The 18,799-nt window shown below is 39.9% G+C and overlaps 1 protein-coding gene across 6 annotated transcripts in view; it reads right to left on the reverse strand.

Annotated features, from left to right (window-relative positions):
• LOC120554444 (neural cell adhesion molecule 2-like) overlaps positions 1 to 18,799 on the reverse strand; it is a 395,781-nt gene that overhangs the window by 333,833 nt on the left and 43,149 nt on the right. For 5 of the 6 annotated variants that reach the window (XM_039793328.1, XM_039793327.1, XM_039793326.1 and 2 more), the window contains exon 5: positions 14,706 to 14,803. The exons of the other annotated variant lie outside the window; for it this stretch is intronic. The gene's annotated coding sequence lies outside the window, so the exon portion shown is untranslated. The remainder of the gene's footprint in view (positions 1 to 14,705; positions 14,804 to 18,799) is intronic. 6 annotated transcript variants of the gene reach the window in all.

An 18,799-nucleotide genomic window follows, 5' to 3' on the forward strand; every position in this document is an offset into this window, starting at 1 on the left:
CCACAAGACTTGTTTATATGCAAGGTTTCGCGTTAACAGCAACATTATAGCCAAAATAATTGGACACAGCAGAATTAATATAAAAGAGGAAACTTACTTTTCCCTTCAATGCCGTCACACTCCAACAGGTGTTTATTTTTCATCTGCAACCCTGTGTTATTTGCTGCGATTAAATGATCAAAACTCTTCCGAGGCTTTGTTGTTAATAGCTGAAACAACACGAGAGGCGAGGGCCAGTCCAGACCGGCAGCCGTGTTGCAATTCTGGCAACACACTCCTCCGCCTGTCTCTCTAATGAACCTGCCTCATATTAATCCCTATCACTAATGAGGCCATTCCGAATGATAAGCTTCCCCAGCATTCACTAATGAACACATGCTAAAGCTGCCTGGGCCATTCGACGGCCGGCCGAAATCTCACTGCAGCACCTGCCCGTCACAGCAGACGCCTGGCCGACTGCACGTCAGCAGTCCAAACAAATTACAGTTCATATGATGTTGATATGATGTGCACGTCAAACTTCTTCACCAATTACTCATGTAGCTTCAAAGACAGACTGTCGCCTAAAGAATAATAATAATAATAATACATTTTATTTATATAGCGCTTTTCATCGTAGAGACCCTTTACAGTAAAAACCAGCACATTAATACAGATAAGCAATAAAAGCAACACATAAAACAAGCATATTAAAAGCAATTTAAAAACTAATGAGGGTCAGTTCACAACAATTACAGAAGAACATGCTGTATTTTTTCATTGGTGGGACTATTTCTTTGGTATAAAAGTAGTCACAGTGAGTGCCAAATGTAATTTCCCAGGTGGAATTGAATGGCTAACACCAATACACTACCTTCTGCACACGAAAGGCTACTCTACAGAGCTGTGGTGTTCATTGCAAAGTTTGTGACCATGGAAAACTGGCCAATACGGCAAGTCATCAGCAATCACTGTTTAACTATTTATTTATGATGTTGATAAAACAATGCAATTTAGTTTATCTATATATTTTGAGGATAAAGTACTGTATTTGCATGGCGTAACAGCACCAGGGGTGAGTGCGAAATATGTATTCTTGTAATTTGGGTGAGGTGATCATAAACATACTCGTGCAAGTCTGGTGTTCAAGTTCCTCATTTTCTTTGGCTTAAATTAAGATGTAGTTTAGTTTATTTTGTTTATTTTGAACATGTTAAAAAATAAAATAAAAATACGTAATAAATGTACATTTCAGCACAATCTTCCAAAAGTATTGTAAATGATTCAAATAAGAAATTCTCATGTTCAAAAAGGAGAAGGAAGTTAAAAAAGAAAAAAAAAAACTTATTTTTCATACTTTAGTTAAATACAAAACAATTTGATGCTTCACTTATTTATATATGTACAGTGCCTTGCGAAGGTATTCGGCCCCCTTGAACTTTTCGACCTTTTGCCACATTTCAGGATTCAAACATAAAGATATAAAACTGTAATTTTTTTGTGAAGAATCAACAACAAGTGGGACACAATCATGAAGTGGATCAAAATTTATTGGATATTTCAAACCTTTTTAACAAATAAAAAACTGAAAAATTGGGCGTGCAAAATTATTCAGCCCCCTTAAGTTAATACTTTGTAGCGCCACCTTTTGCTGCGATTACAGCTGTAAGTCGCTTGGGGTATGTATCATTTTTGCACATCGAGAGACTGACATTTTTGCCCATTCCTCCTTGCAAAACAGCTCGAGCTCAGTGAGGTTGGATGGAGAGCGTTCGTGAACAGCAGTTTTCAGTTCTTTCCACAGATTCTCGATTGGATTCAGGTCTGGACTTTGACTTGGCCATTCTAACACCTGGATATGTTTATTTGTGAACCATTCCATTGTAGATTTTGCTTTACGTTTTGGATCACTGTCTTGTTGGAAGACAAATCTCAGTCCCAGTCTCAGGTCTTTTGCAGATTCCATCAGGTTTTCTTCCAGAATGGTCCTGTATTTGGCTCCATCCATCTTCCCATCAATTTGAACCATCTTCCCTGTCCCTGCTGAAGAAAAGCAGGCCCAAACCATGATGCTGCCACCACCATGTTTAGTGGGGATGGTGTGTTCAAGGTGATGAGCTGTGTTGCTTTTACGCCAAACATAACGTTTTGCATTGTTGCCAAAAAGTTCGATTTTGGTTTCATCTGACCAGAGCACCTTCTTCCACATGTTTGGTGTGTCTCCCAGGTGGCTTGTGGCAAACTTTCAACGACACTTTTTATGCATATCTTTAAGAAATGGATTTCTTCTTGCCACTCTTCCATAAAGGCCAGATTTGTGCAGTATACGACTGATTGTTGTCCTATGGACAGAGTCTACCACCTCAGCTGTAGGTCTCTGCAGTTCATCCAGAGTGATCATGGGCCTCTTGGCTGCATCTCTGATCAGTCTTCTCCTTGTATGAGCTGAAAGTTTAGAGGGACGGCCGGGTCTTCGTAGATTTGCAGTGGTCTGATACTCCTTCCATTTCAATATTATCGCTTGCACAGTGCTCCTTGGGATGTTTAAAGCTTGGGAAATCTTTTTGTATCCAAATCCGGCTTTAAACTTCTCCACAACAGTATATCGGACCTGCCTGGTGTGTTCCTTGTTCTTCATGATGCTCCCTGCGCTTTAAACGGACCTCTGAGACTATCACAGAGCAGGTGCATTTATACGGAGACTTGATTACACACAGGTGGATTCTATTTATCATCATTAGTCATTTAGGTCAACATTGGATCATTCAGAGATCCTCACTGAACTTCTGGAGAGAGTTTGCTGCACTGAAAGTAAAGGGGATGAATAATTTTGCACGCCCAATTTTTCAGTTTTTTATTTGTTAAAAAAGTTTGAAGTATCCAATAAATTTCGTTTCACTTCATGATTGTGTCCCACTTTTTGTTGATTCATCACAAAAAATTACAGTTTTATATCTTTATGTTTGAAGCCTGAAATGTGGCAAAAGGTCGAAAAGTTCAAGGGGGCCGAATACTTTCGCAAGGCACTGTATACATACACATACATCATATCTAACTATCTGCACGCATATACACACACATATACAGATTTTTTTCTTTTCCATCTACTTCAAACCAAATAATGTGGAAAGTAAATGTCACATTGCTCCTATAATAAAAATTAAAAAAGGGGTTGTCTGTCTGTCGGTGTGTGTGTGTGTGTGTGTGTGTGTGTGTGTGTGTGTGTGTGTGTGTGTCAAAGCCTGGTGAGCTCTCGTGTTTAAACAGCTTCGCCATCGCCAGGAGTCCTGCCAGATCTCTTTACAGCCCACATGGACTGGGCTAAGTTGAGGGATTGCAGTGATGTGCAAGCCCACCGAGTGTAGATGTACAACTTGGCATCAGCCAATCACTGCCCTGCTGTTTTACGGCTAAGTCAAAGAAGTAAAACAGAGGATGCACCACCAAAAGTGCTGTGTTGGCAGGGTGTCTTAGGCAGGCTTTGATGGACTGGTGATCTGGCAGCCACATTAAGACTGCTTTCTTTTCTTCGGCACATGAATCGACCCTGAGGAAGTCTTTCTGACAGCAACACTCAAACAAAAATATTACCCAAATTTGAGGCATTGGGTATACATATTTAACTCTATTCTAACATCTGAATCCATCTTTACACTTTCCCACCACAGTGTCCACCACTGTGAACGACCATCTGTGCTGGCTCAGTTCATAAGGATGCCTAATGGGAGCCCAAGAAAACCTTGCATGTTCCACTACATCTTGGCCAAAACTGAACCAAGAAAGCTCTCAGATCACCAGATGAAAACATACTATTTGAGGTGTCACTCCAAAACATTGTGGCAGCCCTGCCAGATTGAAAATGCTCCAAGAGAAAAGAAAAGGGAGGGGAGAAAAATGCCAGAAAAGGCACACACCAATGTCCACCTAGAAGATGAGACTCCACACCTGCATGTGGATCACAAAGTGTACTTTTCAGAAATCAAAGGAGTAGATGCTGACATTTAGAAGTGATCATTAGACACATGACAACCACAACAACAAAAACCAAGAACAAAGCCTAAGTATTTGTGTGTGTGATTGATCCAACCAAAATATGAAAGCCAAAATAGACACATCACTCCTAAGCCCCTTTCACACATGCACTGCAAACCTGAACTTATCCAGACATTACCCGAAGGAGCTGTACGTGAGAACTGAAATGTCTGTATCAGTTGGATCGGACACTGAACAGACTTTACCCTGCTAGCTTCAAGTACAAAGTCTGTGTAATGTCCGACTGAGCCCATGTGTGAATAGAGCAGCTCCTTGTCCGGATAATTCACAGCGAGCGAGTGGGCGTGTTGATGACGTTTTGTCATGCGGCTGGCACTTAACCAGAAGAAAAACATCCGAGGGTGAAGAAAAAGAAGAGTTATTTACACAAGGACACAACAAAAATGTCTGGAGAGACTATGAGATTTGGGAACTTCTGTCAGTAAGGGCCAACCCCAAAATTGTCAAAACAATTCAAGGAATGGCAAGAGACTCGATTGTTTACGACCAAATTAGAAACCGGCTACGTGACTATGGTGTAATCCGCGCCATGTCCTGCCTCTTGCATCCTCTAACCAGGCGCCACCCCTAACCCAAACAGAGTATTTCTAGTAAGTCAGAACGCGTCCGACACAGACAATCTTCTGTTGTGTGCTACGTGTGAGAAAGTGCATCTTCGGACAATGTCCGTAAGCAATCGAGAAAAAAAGTTTTATTTAGTGCCTGCAGCTGCAATTACTTCCTTTTCTTCAACATTTATACTTATTTTAATGAATTGCATGCTTAAAGGCTAAGAATATGCTTCCGACCTGTCATTGGAGCATTACAAGTCCCTCCTCCCTGCCTCCCACACATCTGTATCTGCTGCCACTCATCTGCATCAGCATGTTGGCTTTGTTATGTTGGGCCTCGTTCAGTCCCACCTCACGCTGCGACCTGATCTTGTGTGATCGGCACATGAGCGTTATGACATTTCCACTAACCAGAGTGGCTGTGGGCCTGTAAAAGAAGTCAGGCCATGTCGCACCAAAATGAAACAGTCAATCCCTTATATTACACCCTCTGCCACATACAATAACTTTCTCAAAAGGCTAAATAATTCTGCGAGTCATTATTAGAAAAACAGACACTGATCTCTTAGCTCCAGACACCAAATGTCAGTAGATATTGTGCTCACATGGAGTTATTTCTGCCCATTGACAATGCTCAGCATTTTAGCCGCTCTGTGAGATAGCAGCGTGATTTATGTGATACCTTGACATTTTCAAGCCATGGCCCAGAGATAAAATTAGGAATTTTAACAAGGTGACCAAGCTACTTTTGTGAAAACGAAGGATAAGAGCATGTACTTTATGAAGAGTCTGGCAAAAACAAACAGCTTTAATGCAAAATGCCAAAAGGAAAGTGCAGCAGATAAGAGATTAGAAGTTCATTTTTCATTTGGCTGATAATACACACACAAGTATGATTTTTGTACTGCAGTGACAGGCATTTACAAGCCTCAACTAGCCTGCTATACTGCTGCTACGTGTGCTGAATCAGAAATAGATTTACAGCCACTTTTAGCTCTCTGTGTCGATTACCTAAAGTTTTTTTCCAAATGCATTCAACTTCCCCTCTCACTCACGTTAAGATCTTGCAAAAACATAAAGCCAGATGCACTTGCCAAATAGTCGTAGAACGCATTATGGTCCTCTTCAGCGGCAATGACTCTGCCTTTCTGAAAACACACCTACGTCCTCATATCACTATTTCAAAGTCAATCGTTGGTTTAACACATTTTTCTGTTAATGCATCACATAGGAGGGGGAAAGGTGTCTATGTGAAAGTAGGCCATTGGGAAGACTGATGGATAGCATTACGCCAAACGGGCCATTATGAGAGAGCCGTGGATCATAAACAAATGACATAACGACCACGAGGTGGTGTAGGAGTGGAGGGGAAGATGGGTACTCTTTCTGGCTACACTAAATGCAGCGTTAACGTGTTCCACTTATGATAAATCAAGGAGCCGCTGAAGGGTGTCCAAGCCAGTCCACTACTTGTGCTCTTAAACACCAAACAGTCCGTCAGGGCTGCCTTTAAAGCTCCTTCTTCCTCCTCTTTGTCTCATTTACCTGCAAACGCACAAAAACACAACCCTCTCCTTCCATCTTCCTCTCCGTCTTTGTAGCAGCAGTTAAAAAGCAGCGGAGCGGCTCGGTCATTCAGGGGGCTCCGTGATCTATGTTGATGACACTGACTTGCAAGCACCTACAGTCCCGCAAACTCCATCTGGAGTGACCTTAGTCATAACCCGGTCTCACACCGCTGGCTCCGATAGATACCATCATTCATCATAAAAGTATCCTCAAATTGGCCTTATGACAATTACTTCTACATCACAAATTAGCAAATCAACTACTACATACATACAGAAATATACAAATAGCTGTAATTATCTGCAGGTAGGGACGAATTATTAATCATAATTATGGGTCGTGCCAAGGTGGTGCTAAAGGTTTAGGAGTCTTCAAAAGGTGTCCTTTAGCAGGACGTATACTCCAGACTACCCATTCCCATTCATACTCAAGTTTCTATGCATGAAAAACTTATATATATGCCCCTATATAAAAAATGATATAGGGGCATGCACCAAATGAGAATATAAAGTTCAATACTGAAAATATGAAAACTTTCACAATGCAGGGCCTCAACATTAGGTAATAACGTAAGATCTGTTTAATGCCCCTTGTCTACTGTAATGTTTATATTGTAATTTAGCCCTGCATATTCACAAATTTGCACCAAATGTGTACCAAAAGCGCACACTGTGAACCTGTGGCAGTTACCCACTTGGCCCAGTTATTAAATGTAATATAGGTGGCATAAATTAATCAAATGTGACTAATTTTGCACTACATTTGAGGATGCCACTTACTCGCTATTTAGTGTATCATCCATTAAGTGTTTAATGTGCTGCACCTCCTTAAGCACCATTTCTGTTTTGAAGTCAGACTACATAGTTGTAGTATTTTAGGTTTAAGTTTTGACTGTATTTTTTCTATAAACTCATGGGCGAATGAGCTAATCAGAGACCGTTTTGATCACAGTGCTGCAAAAGTCTTGGATTTAAAGTATCTCAAGTTGTGTCAAGAAGTAGTCAAACCACACACAATTTTCTGGTTTATTATGGTTGCAAACTGTACTTGAGATGGTCTCTGCACTGGCCAGCCCAGCAGTCTAGTATCTGTCAATCAAATCTACACCCAGATGGGAGAGAAATATTAAACCAAAACAACTGCACAGCACTTCCTATCCGCTCTGGAAATGGCTGAGCAAATTCAATTTAATCCAAATGAGTTCAATTAATACTTGATGTAATCTAATTTGAGAAAATAATATGCAGGGCCATTATTCATATACTGTAGTTTGATATGCAAGTCCTGCATGAACTTCTAAAATGAGTCACGGTTAAAGTCCAAGCCGTTTGATTAAGTTGCAGAGGTTTCACAGCGGCCGCTGGGTCTTTCCTTAAAGTCCCAAACTGAAAAGCAGCAGAAGGAATTTATTCATTCACTGTGTCCTCTCGCAGTCACAGCCAATCATTGCTTGTAACCCGAGTCCCGTTAGAAAATGTATTCAGCTGCCAGACGCCTGTATTTTGGGCCAATATTCGATTTTTTTCTCTAACTTCACACCAAATGTTGAACTCTTTCTCACAAATGTTCTGTTCTTGGCAGGATGGAGACATCTACTGAAACCCAAACTAATTAAATTGTGATTGATGAGTAAGAAACTCTTGACGGGAGAGTGACTCACGTCCCAGCTATTCTGCTGCAGGAAAACTGTGGAATACATTAGTGAGTTTAAAAGTAGAACTAATTTACTACATCATTAGATGGCTAAATTACTACATAAACTGTAAATGTAAAGAGAGTATATTTCTTTATTTCACATGCACAGTGGCTGACTTGACTGTCAAATCAACCCATCAGCTCCCCTTAGAAACGGTTTCAGTTAGCTGAGGTGAACAGGAACGTAGCAATGTTCTCATTTACAGAGATGCAGCCTGCAAATTCCCACACTTAACAACGTGCCCTGAAGGAAAACGGTAGAAACTGCTACTGTATATATATGCAAGTGTGACAGAGAGAGACTAATGAAGAGCCACTGTCAAATGTTTTCTCCCCTTTTTTAAATATATTTTCATCTCGGTGTACCAGGTTCTTACAGGCGGTGACTACAGTACAGATTTTTTTTTTATGAATGAGAGGACTGAGTGTAGCAAATATCAACAAATAATAGGCAATGTGGCAAAGAGTATGTGCATCTGAGATTATTTAAGATAATGAGGTTTAGAAGTCTGATATTCTGCATAAGTATCATATATCAAAAGGAAATTTTTGATCTTATAAAAATGTAACTGAACGATACCCACTTGATTATCTATTATACATCATGTCAGGTTCTGCATGTCACCTTGTTTTCTTTGTCTGTCCTTATATATACACACACACACACATTTATTCTTTTTCCTGTTTCTATCATTGTCGTACCTGTAAAGTCACTTCTATTTTGTTTTTGCACCAATAAACAAACAAAATAAAAAGGAACAAGAAATGTAGACAAAAATAAATCTTGGTTGGTGTTCCATTTCTGAATTACACAATTGGGAAGCAAAGTGCTACTAAAATTGCATTTAAACACCAGTAACAATCAGGACCACCCTTAACCAAAATCAACACAAATGCCTTCAATTCACATGCATTCAGTGAATAATTGTCAGTGTTGCCTATCCTGTGATTTGATTGCAATTGCTGTCGCATCAGATCGCCAATTACAACAAGTGTGTGATTACAGTGATCATTTGAAAATGACCATCCCTGAATGTGCTGTCACTCTGGCACATTTAAATAAACCAATCAGAGTGTAATGTTGTACTCTCAACTACTCATCACACAATAACCAGAGAGCCTCTCTTTCATCGGCTGTGTGCCTTTTATTGGACACATGAAACCCTTTTGTGGATAAAGATTTATGTTTTCTCAGCATACAAGCTGATATTTTAGTATATTTTGATATCACATTTGAAATATATATATATATATATATATAAAAACAGTGGGGGAGAAAAAAATCTATTATCTCTGAGAGTAGAGCATAGTGGTAAAAATCTAATAAAGGGTTGTGAAAGTTTTTTCGTCCCGTTTCTGTTGCATCATCTTTTCCACCTTTTTATTCATTACAGTGAATAGGACAGAAGAAACTTCAGACTCAAACACCAACTGTGTAAAGAAACTGTGAAAAATCATGGTCTGACTGCAGTCAGTTCCTTAAAGTTCGAGGGACATGCTCCCTAAAATAACTTAAGTACAGCAATCGATACATCACAGAACTCAATGTGAAACTACACCAACTTTAAACAAAGTCTACCTTCTCTTTACGCAAACTGGTGCAGTCCCCTGCTGTCTGCACAGATGTGAAAGCCATCAGGTCCACAGACTGGAAACTAAAATTAGCTGTTATTACACATTAGGAGTAATTACATGCAGCCCAAACCACGGGAGAGGGATGTAATGGTCTGCAGGGGGAGACAGAATCAACACTTTAGGCATTAAAGGAGTTGTTCAAAAGAGTATGACTAAATTGTACTACCAATAAGGTCAATAATATATTAGTCACAGGGCCATTTCTCTGCAGAACTTTTCATGTCAAAGCAAGTTGATCATATTCTATGGATTCCCAAGCCCTTCCCCCCAGGTGGTAGATTATTGCATCATTTGTACCAAATTAACTAGTGTATGATTCATCTCAAGAGAAGACAGAAATCCAAAACTCATCGCCAACGCATTGCAGCGGAAGACATATGAGACGCGTCATTTAACCCTACTAGCACATATCAGACAGAACTGCACACAACACATGAAGCATGTAATATATACTGTAGCATACAAGTGAATGTGTAGTGCTAAACTGGTGGGTCATCTTCAATATTATTTCATATTATCTTTACGTGGTCAGGACTGATGTCTCTTCCTGTCCATTGAAACAGCTACAGGACCACAAAGGAAGACAAGCTATCAGAGGACGTACATATTCTTAACTGCTGGTGCGTCATTTAGCCTATAGTCTGTAGTCTCTTGAGTGCAGCCATAATACAGTTTATCCTCTCAAAAACGCATCCTAACAAGGCAACAAACTCGGAATATTTATGATGCAAACGTTGAACCATGTGTGTCAGAAGCAACGCAAACATTTGATTACGCTGATATTTCCCAAGCTTTGAGCAAAAAAAAGTTGTCAGCATCACTTTGACCGAAGGGCCATATTGCCATGGCAAATGTCAAAATCCCCCGTTTCTCTTTGGGAGGTAATGATCTACGGCACGGAGATTGGCATAATCTATTGCCATCAATCATTCTTGTTTCCATTTTCATCTGCCGGGCTAAATATGTTGCCGTCCAGCAAATGTCAGGGCTAATCTGTCCGGTGTGCAGCGGTCACACAAGTGTGGTGACCTTTCCTTGTACTTGTGTGAGGGCACTGTCACAGATTTTCACCAGATTTGATCCACTTCTTTCATGTTTTCTGTTAGACATGATTTTATTTTGGCTGTGACTGGATGGATTCAAAACATTCAAAATATTTGTTGCATGTCATTCCTACTCTCTCCCCCCTTTCTGCACAAAAAAAGAGGCCAAAATATAAATCTTAAAAATGAGTCTTCACAAGGTGTCCTTTAGCATGACGTATCATCCAGACTACCCAAAAATAAAAACAAAAATATCAGCCACAAAACTGAAAAATATGAAAATAAAAAACATCCAAAATGTTTTGGATTGCCAGCTTCAGTGTGGTTGATCAATAAATCAACAACATATTCATGTAATAAATACAAATGCAACCCAAAAGCATGTAGCACAGAAAACCTCACATCTACAAAAGCAAAGTCACTGCACACACATAAATGCCAATATGCTAAACACATGAATCACAGATGCACAAATGTGCAAACGTGCATACATTCACATGATTTTTTTTTCTATTATCTGTTGCGTCAGCTCTAAACTTTATTTTTGCTGCCAAACCTGGAAAGAATTGTGTAATCTTAAGGGAATGATTCTTTTTTTCAATGATCTTATCTAAAAACTGTAAACGTTTTGAAGGGAGATGTGTATTTCATTACTATGCAAAACCCAGCCACACATCTCCATTCTGGTCAGGATTTATTTATAGCCTTTAACACCAAATTTCTAGTTTAAAAACAAAAAAAGAGCACAACTTTATTGGCTTATAAGCCACACCAGTTTAGTAATTTTGTTAAATAAATACGGCATGGATTAACATATTTTAAAGTCTTTTCATTTGTAGGCTTTTCAAACATTTATAACTAGTGGGGGATTTGTTGAAACTTCACTATAAAAAAAAGGTTTAAGTTCAAAAGAATTATAATACTTAAATCAAAACTCTAATTGCCTCCACCAATGGAGGTCTCTAGTCTGGAAAGAGGTCGCTTATAAAAGGAAATAATGGCGCTTACCCACTGCTAGTACCAGCTCTACTCTACTCGGCTCGACCGTGGTGCCCCGTCCTCCATTTTCCATTGCAGATTTAGTACCACCTCTTGCGTTAGGAGAGCGTGGCTGGTCGTCATAGCGACACCGCAGGAAACAGCCGCAGTGTTCGAACTATACCGTGGCCTTCGGGGGAGCCCACTTTTTTCCACGGGGAGTGGGCGCTTGCAACTTACAATGACTTACAAAGATACATAACAGCTACAAGTGTATGCACTATACAGGATTTACCCTATCATACTTTATTGAAAGGAATAGATAGGGCAAACAGCCACCCACAAATATATAAACAATAAGAAGAATACCACAATTCCTCCGTTCAATTAGACCATAGCGACGCACCCCAAGCTTCCATCCTTAACAAACAGCCATGTATATGGGCTCTTCCAGTCTCTCCACTGCTGGCTGTTCCAATTTAACGGGAGAGAGGAGCGAGAGGGGTTAGGATCATCTTCAGCCAGAGAGGACATTATTTCTTCAGCTTCTTCTTGCGTTGTCACCCCGGTGGGAGGTGTGCTAACAGGGCTTGCAGCAGGTGAATTAGTCGTGCTATTAACGTCATCGCTACACAGTTTCTTAGTAAAACCAAAATTAATTAAACTGCCTTGTTTTCTTTTTGCCATGGCTATATGATGCTTACTGCAGAATGGATTTCAAGGACTTTGCGCACCGATTAATGGCCTCCAATGTTTATATTTTTTCTACGAATCTTTGAGTTAACATGTAGCCTACTAAACATGAGTTGGATTTGCACCGCAGCGCCGCCACGCCTTGATGCTCATAACAAGAATAACATGTATAGTTTTCTTTATTGAAGTGAATTGGGTTTAAATCACCATCACGCATGAATTATATTTTTGCAGTTTTACACATTATAATCCACGATGATCACATTACACAAAACTGAAATTGCACGTCAAAATGACACATTGTCAATATTTTTAGAGACCCCCCAAAATTTCACAAATCACGTTTTCAGGGGAGCCCATGTCTTATTAAGGGGAGCCGAGCTCCCCCTAGCTCCCCCGTAGTTCGCACCCTGAACAGCCGTGACCTTACGCGACAAATACACAGAACGTCGAAGGTGTGTTGTTTTTTACTCTTGGCATGTGGCCGTTGCCACAGCCAGAAGACACATTTTGTTTCAGAAGAAGCTTGAGGCAGCAAAATAAAAATAAAAAATACACTGGCTAAACTATTTAAAAATGGCGAGTTTGTTCAGGACACCCCCCGTCTGTCGCCAACAATGATGACGCAGGGATTAGTGACGATTCTCTCCGACCAGTCAGTAGTCTGCAGGTTTTCACGTCACCTTTTGGTATCGCCTCAGCTCGCTTGTAACCTCGACGGAGGTGGTACTAAATAAAGTACCTCTTAGCAGGTACCAGGGACTTTTTTTCGGAATTGAAAACCAAAAAAGGCGAGTAGACTCGAGGAGAGTTGAGCAGGTACCATGTAATGGAAAAACGCCATAAGTGTACTTTCCAAAATGTCCAACTCTTTCTTTAACAACTCTCCACCTTAAACTAACTTTTTTCCAGTAGCAGAAGTCAGGATAGCAGAATATCAATCCAGTAAATATTGGCTGTATGAAAAGATTAACCACGACTTCTACCCTACCATTATGTTTGAAAAATCATTTTTGAAAAGCACAAATTGTATATAAAAGACAGAAGCCACTTCATTATGTTTAAAGTGCTGTATATTCTGCATTACACGTTACACCTGTTTACGTAGCGACCAGAGCTCATGTTTTTCATGTGCTTCATTTACATTACACACTGAAACTAGGTGTAAATGCGGCTTTCTGCTGTTCTTCAAATGACATTGGTTTTGATAAAACAAATAAAATCTTAATTTAAGTTTAAAATATACCTGATTTAAATGAGAAGCTGCTTCACTGCCTCTCTGCTTTATATGACCGGATTACTTCACCTTAGTTTCCATCCGTTCATCCCATTTACTCTACATTTTCATTTATGAATAATGGAATGATGCTTTAGTGAAAACACGACACGCTGCACCTAATGCTCCGGATTAGTGTGTGAAACCATCAAGTGGCAGATTGTAAAAAATCAGGATGAAAAATATAAAAATAAAATGCTCCTAACGCACCACGCTTGCATTTTGCAGTTTTCAAACTATTCAACCGATCAATGCAAAGTAATGAGCTGTATTACCATAAAACAACAGCTATTTGCAAAATTGTGAATCTGCCAGATACGGGGGGAAACTCAGCTTGATGTCATGTAAATGAAGGCACTGCTGAATATGTACTTGATCAAGGCAAACCGTGTTGACATGTTATGATAAAATGGTGGATTTGAGTGCTAAAGACTGTCTCTTAGAAATGTAGCAGTATTACTTTTTAATACAGACACAAACGCTGTTGTAACTGGTTCAGTTTTATTTGAACCAACATTTTAAAAGCTTTGAATTTATGTTGTCCAAAGATGATAAAAACAGGCGAGCTGTTTTCCCTTGTTTCCAGTTTTCAAGTCTTTATGCTAAGCTAAACTGGCTTCATAATAATTGACAGATATGAGAGTGGTATCAATCCCAGCAAGAAAGCTATTTCTAAAAACGTCGATCTACTGCTTTAAGACCAGAATGGAGGCTGCAGCGACTTTAGTGTCACAAAATCAGGCTGAAAGCTCCAGGAAAAGCTAGTAAGTGGACCTTGAGTTAACATTATTGTGTTGTATTGTGTTTGTTCTGCAATTCCTTTTCTTCTTTTTTAAATTAGATTCCAACTGTTGTGATCATAATCATGAAGTTTGTTGAGCTAAAATTATGATAAAAATAATGTGTCACACATATTTATATAATATTTCAGTTTGTTGCAGCCTAAAAAAAAATCTTTCGGGAAATCCCAACCTATCTAACTTATTTAATTATTAGGGCTGTCAGCATTAACGCGTTAATCGCGATGAGATTAAAGACAGAGGATAATGCGTTATAACTGTGTTCATCACGTTAATCGCGTGCACCAAAGATTCTTTATTTTACACCGGCACCGGTGCTGTTACCAAATAATCTTTGCTACGAAGAATCACTACGCTCTAGAATCTTTTGGCTGCTACTATTTTGACCCTTTGAGGCACCTTTACTTGTTGTCAAGCCACAGACACTTCCTACCTCCTGCTGCAGCCATGGAGATGAATAACACAGTTCACAATCAGGTTGATGCTAACGGACTCAAAGCACTATTTTGGAGAGTGCAAGTTGCCACAGACCTGTGGATGAAACAAAAATCGAAATAATTAACTGAAGCGCTTGTTACAATTACAAAATGCATTACAAAATTACAAAATGCAAAATAGCTGAATTTTAATCATGTGATAAAACATACGATTGACATTCTGCGATTAATCACGATTAAGAAAAAAATAGTTTGACAGCCCTATACATTATTAGTCGGGGCTGTTTTGATTGTGATTTAACTAACTGATATCAGATGCTGTTGCAATTCTCAATAAGACATTTTCAACAGGGTTGACGTCAGTTATTATGCAACAAAAATGAGCTGATGTTATGTTTGTGACTCACAGTGAGACTGAGCTGGAATAAAAATGGAAAGCACAGATGCATACACTACCTGCCTTCGACTGCCTGAAAATCAGGTAATGATTTTTCAAGAGCGGCTGGGAAGCAACTTTAACCAAAACAAATTTTATATCTTAGGATGCTGTTTGTGATTCAGAATGCGCTATGAATAATAAATGGATTTTATCCAAACTCACATAGAGACAACAGTTCTCCTTAAAGATTACATAACACAGCACAAGCATATAAAAGTAAATATGTAATTCACAGTTTGCCTAATGAAAAGTAAATAAGTAAAAGAAACAACTAGGGAGGATTTAAAATGTTCACCTGTACTGCTGTAATTCCTACATGCTGCATAATGGCATTATTATGGATCCCACGTAACTTCTAGGCAAGTCCCGCCCTCTGAAGCAGCTCTACTGGTCGGGGTTAGGCATTGACCTCGAGTGGTTATGGTTAGGATAGCCGATTGGTCAGGGGATAGGACCTGAACAGATCGGGTTATGTAACCTTGTGTAAGAATGGATGCCTGGCCCATAGTAGTGGGTGAATGCTATTGAAGGGCGGGTCTTGCCTAGAAGTTGCGTGGGTTCCATAATAACGCTGCATAACGCTGTCAGCAGTTGGGCTCTGATGTCTCGTTTTGGGGCAACAATCCACCTCCACCTATAACTTAACAAAACATGCCATCATTTGTCACTACAAGAGAAGGTTTCGCATGTGTCAGAATGCAACCTGTCTTTGGTTACATGGTAAATGGGCTGCACTTACATAGCACTTTTCTAATTAAACAGAACAAAGCGCTTCACAATGCCCGTCATTAATCCAGTCATACACCATCCCTGTTTCCTGGTAATTACGTTTATTATGTACTAGTAATTTGTTTGCCCAAGTACGTTATGATGACAAATGTAATGGCTGCTTGGGTTGTGTTCCCAGACAACGAGTGAAGGAATCACGACATTTTTGTACAGTGCAGAAGCCTTTATTTTGGTGGACAGGGATAGGGTTGCCTTTCCCTTGTCCCACTAACGTTTCAGCTTTATGTTCAGTTCGTTTTGCTTTTCTTTTTTGACATTTTGGTGTTTGAGCCACTTGTTTGATTTTGATTTAGAGACACTGTGTACTTTAAAAGGTCCTATGACATGCTGCTTTTTGGATTCTTTTATATTAAGCCTTAGTGGTCCCCTAATACTGTATCTGAAGTCTCTTTTATATATACACACACCTTAGTGGTCCCCTAATACTGTATCTGAAGTCTCTTTTATATAGACCTTAGTGGTCCCCTAATACTGTATCTGAAGTCTCTTTCCCGAAATTCAGCCTCGGTGCAGAATTACAGCCACTAGAGCCAGTCCCACAATGAGCTTTCCTTAGGATGTGCCATTTCTGTGTCTGTAGCTATTGAGAAGGAGAGAGGGGGGGCAAGGTGGAGGGTGGGGGTGTGGCCTTGACCAACTGTCACTTTACTTGTTTGAAAGCCATGATGTCTCTCTCTCTCTTATGACCTCATAAGGAGAATATTCCTGATTGGCCCATCTGAGCTTTCATTTTCTCAAAGGCAGAGCAGGATACCCAGGGCTCGGTTTACACCTATCACCATTTCTAGCCACTGGGGGACCATAGGCAGGCTGGGGGAACGCATATTAATGTTAAAAAACCTCATAAAGTGAAATCTTTCATTTCTAAATTCCTTTTTTGAACTTTAATACATTGTTTTTGCTATGTGTGTATATATTATGTTTGAAAGTGCTACATTTAGTTAAAATGTATTTTTTGATAAGATAAAAAATATTCTGCAGTCCAGTACAACACTATCACTAACCTTGTCCTCAATGACATTGATAGTATCTGAAGCGGCTGTATTTTGATGTTTCTATGTATTCCAGGCTGCAAAACATCCCTAAAGGGCAATGTCAAACAACATTACCTGTAACAAGTCAAAATAACTTCACGGGAAAGTACATGAAATAGATTTAAAGAGACTTATCGGACTTGAGGTGAGTGACCTTTATTAAGCCACAGGCATTTCACACACACACACACACACACACACACACACACACACACACACACACACACACACACACACACACACACACACACACACACACACAGCAGCTGGAAATACTTGAGGTGTGAGAGGAAAGAGGGCACAGGTGCTGCAGCAATGACGAGGAAAGGAAGAGTGTAATACCCATGACTATGAATGTGTAATATCTCTTTTTACAAACTTTTACACTAACAGCAACTGTGAAACAGTGAAAGTCCTGTCTTTTACCCATCCACCACCCCAACCAACCTTCCCGCGCGGACTTACGTCCTTTCACACTAATCGCTACGGCGAAAATTCACACGTAATGTAGGTCAATGGCGGCCGAACGGCGTTGATAAACACGTTAAAAAGCGATTATGCGTCTTGATAACGCGTCAAAATGGCACACGAATTGGCGTGTCATACATACGCCACTTTTTGAGATCAGTCTGAACCTGGTGACTCTCGACATCCACATTCTGCTTTATGATGAATCATGCACAAGTTAGAAGGAGCTGATGGGATAAGAGTTCACGGACATTGTCCCGCGTACAATGTCATGTGACGCATTAATTGATTGATTGTTATAACAATCTGGACTGTCAGGGGCAAAAGCAGCACTTTTAGTGGAAGTACGTTGTCGTTGTGCATTTGCCCTATAGGGTGACATTGCACCCTGGTTCACGGGTGCCTGTAACTGCATTCTCGCTTAATACTGGGCCAATTTTAAAGATTTTTGTTCACTTTAGCAACTTGGACACAAATGCATGGGAAAATAGGGTCCAGGTTGAAAAATACAAAAATTCCCCTTTAACAGACTGCAGAAATGACAGATTTATGAGGAGCTGTTAAAAAGCAATATTTTGTGTAAATAAAAGTGTTTATTTTGTTCTCTACACTGAGTATGGTGGATTTAACTACTGTATACAGGAACAGCTGAAAGAAAGGTCATGTAAACCAAACATAAACCAGCCAAAAACAGCCTCTGTGCCCGCCCAGGTGTCCCCAAACTGCTAACATAAATAAATATTTGGATGCCCTTCCCCTTTTGTGCTGCCCTTTATTTTGGTCCCAAGAGAGATATATCTAAGCAAACCTCTTATTTTCAATATATACCGAGGTTTATTAATGCAGATAAGATATTCTCAAAGGCCGTTTGTGGAATCTGTGAAGTCGAATCTGCTTATCAGCTACAGGGGCCAAGTCTCGTAAGCAGCCAGCTGGTGTGTAAGAGTTGCCCAAAACTTTGCCGGCCAACTGATTTTCTTTGCCACTGCTACACTCCAGCGCCAAGACACACAGCCAACACAGCAAAGAGAGGAAAATGTAGAATTATCATGACATACAATCTGGTAAATGGTCGTCTGTTTTTCCAGCCTTTTGTTGCCCGTTTGATTTATCACTGGTCTTATTTTGTCAGTACAGTAGAAGCAGCTTCTCATAATTAATTCATAGTGGCACCCACTGAGAAATAATCCAAGTAATCTCAAAGTGACGTATCAAATCCAAATTTTATGCGACCAAAGCCTCATTTGGCTGAAAAGTGAGATCTTAAAACCCAACTTGTGAGCACAACTCAAGCAGGAGCTGTAAAGAGTATAAGCTGAGGTGAGGTGTGAATAGGATTCGAAACAAGACCATGTAATCG

Source organism: Perca fluviatilis, chromosome 24, assembly GCF_010015445.1.
Source record: "Perca fluviatilis chromosome 24, GENO_Pfluv_1.0, whole genome shotgun sequence".
NCBI lineage: Eukaryota > Metazoa > Chordata > Actinopteri > Perciformes > Percidae > Perca > Perca fluviatilis.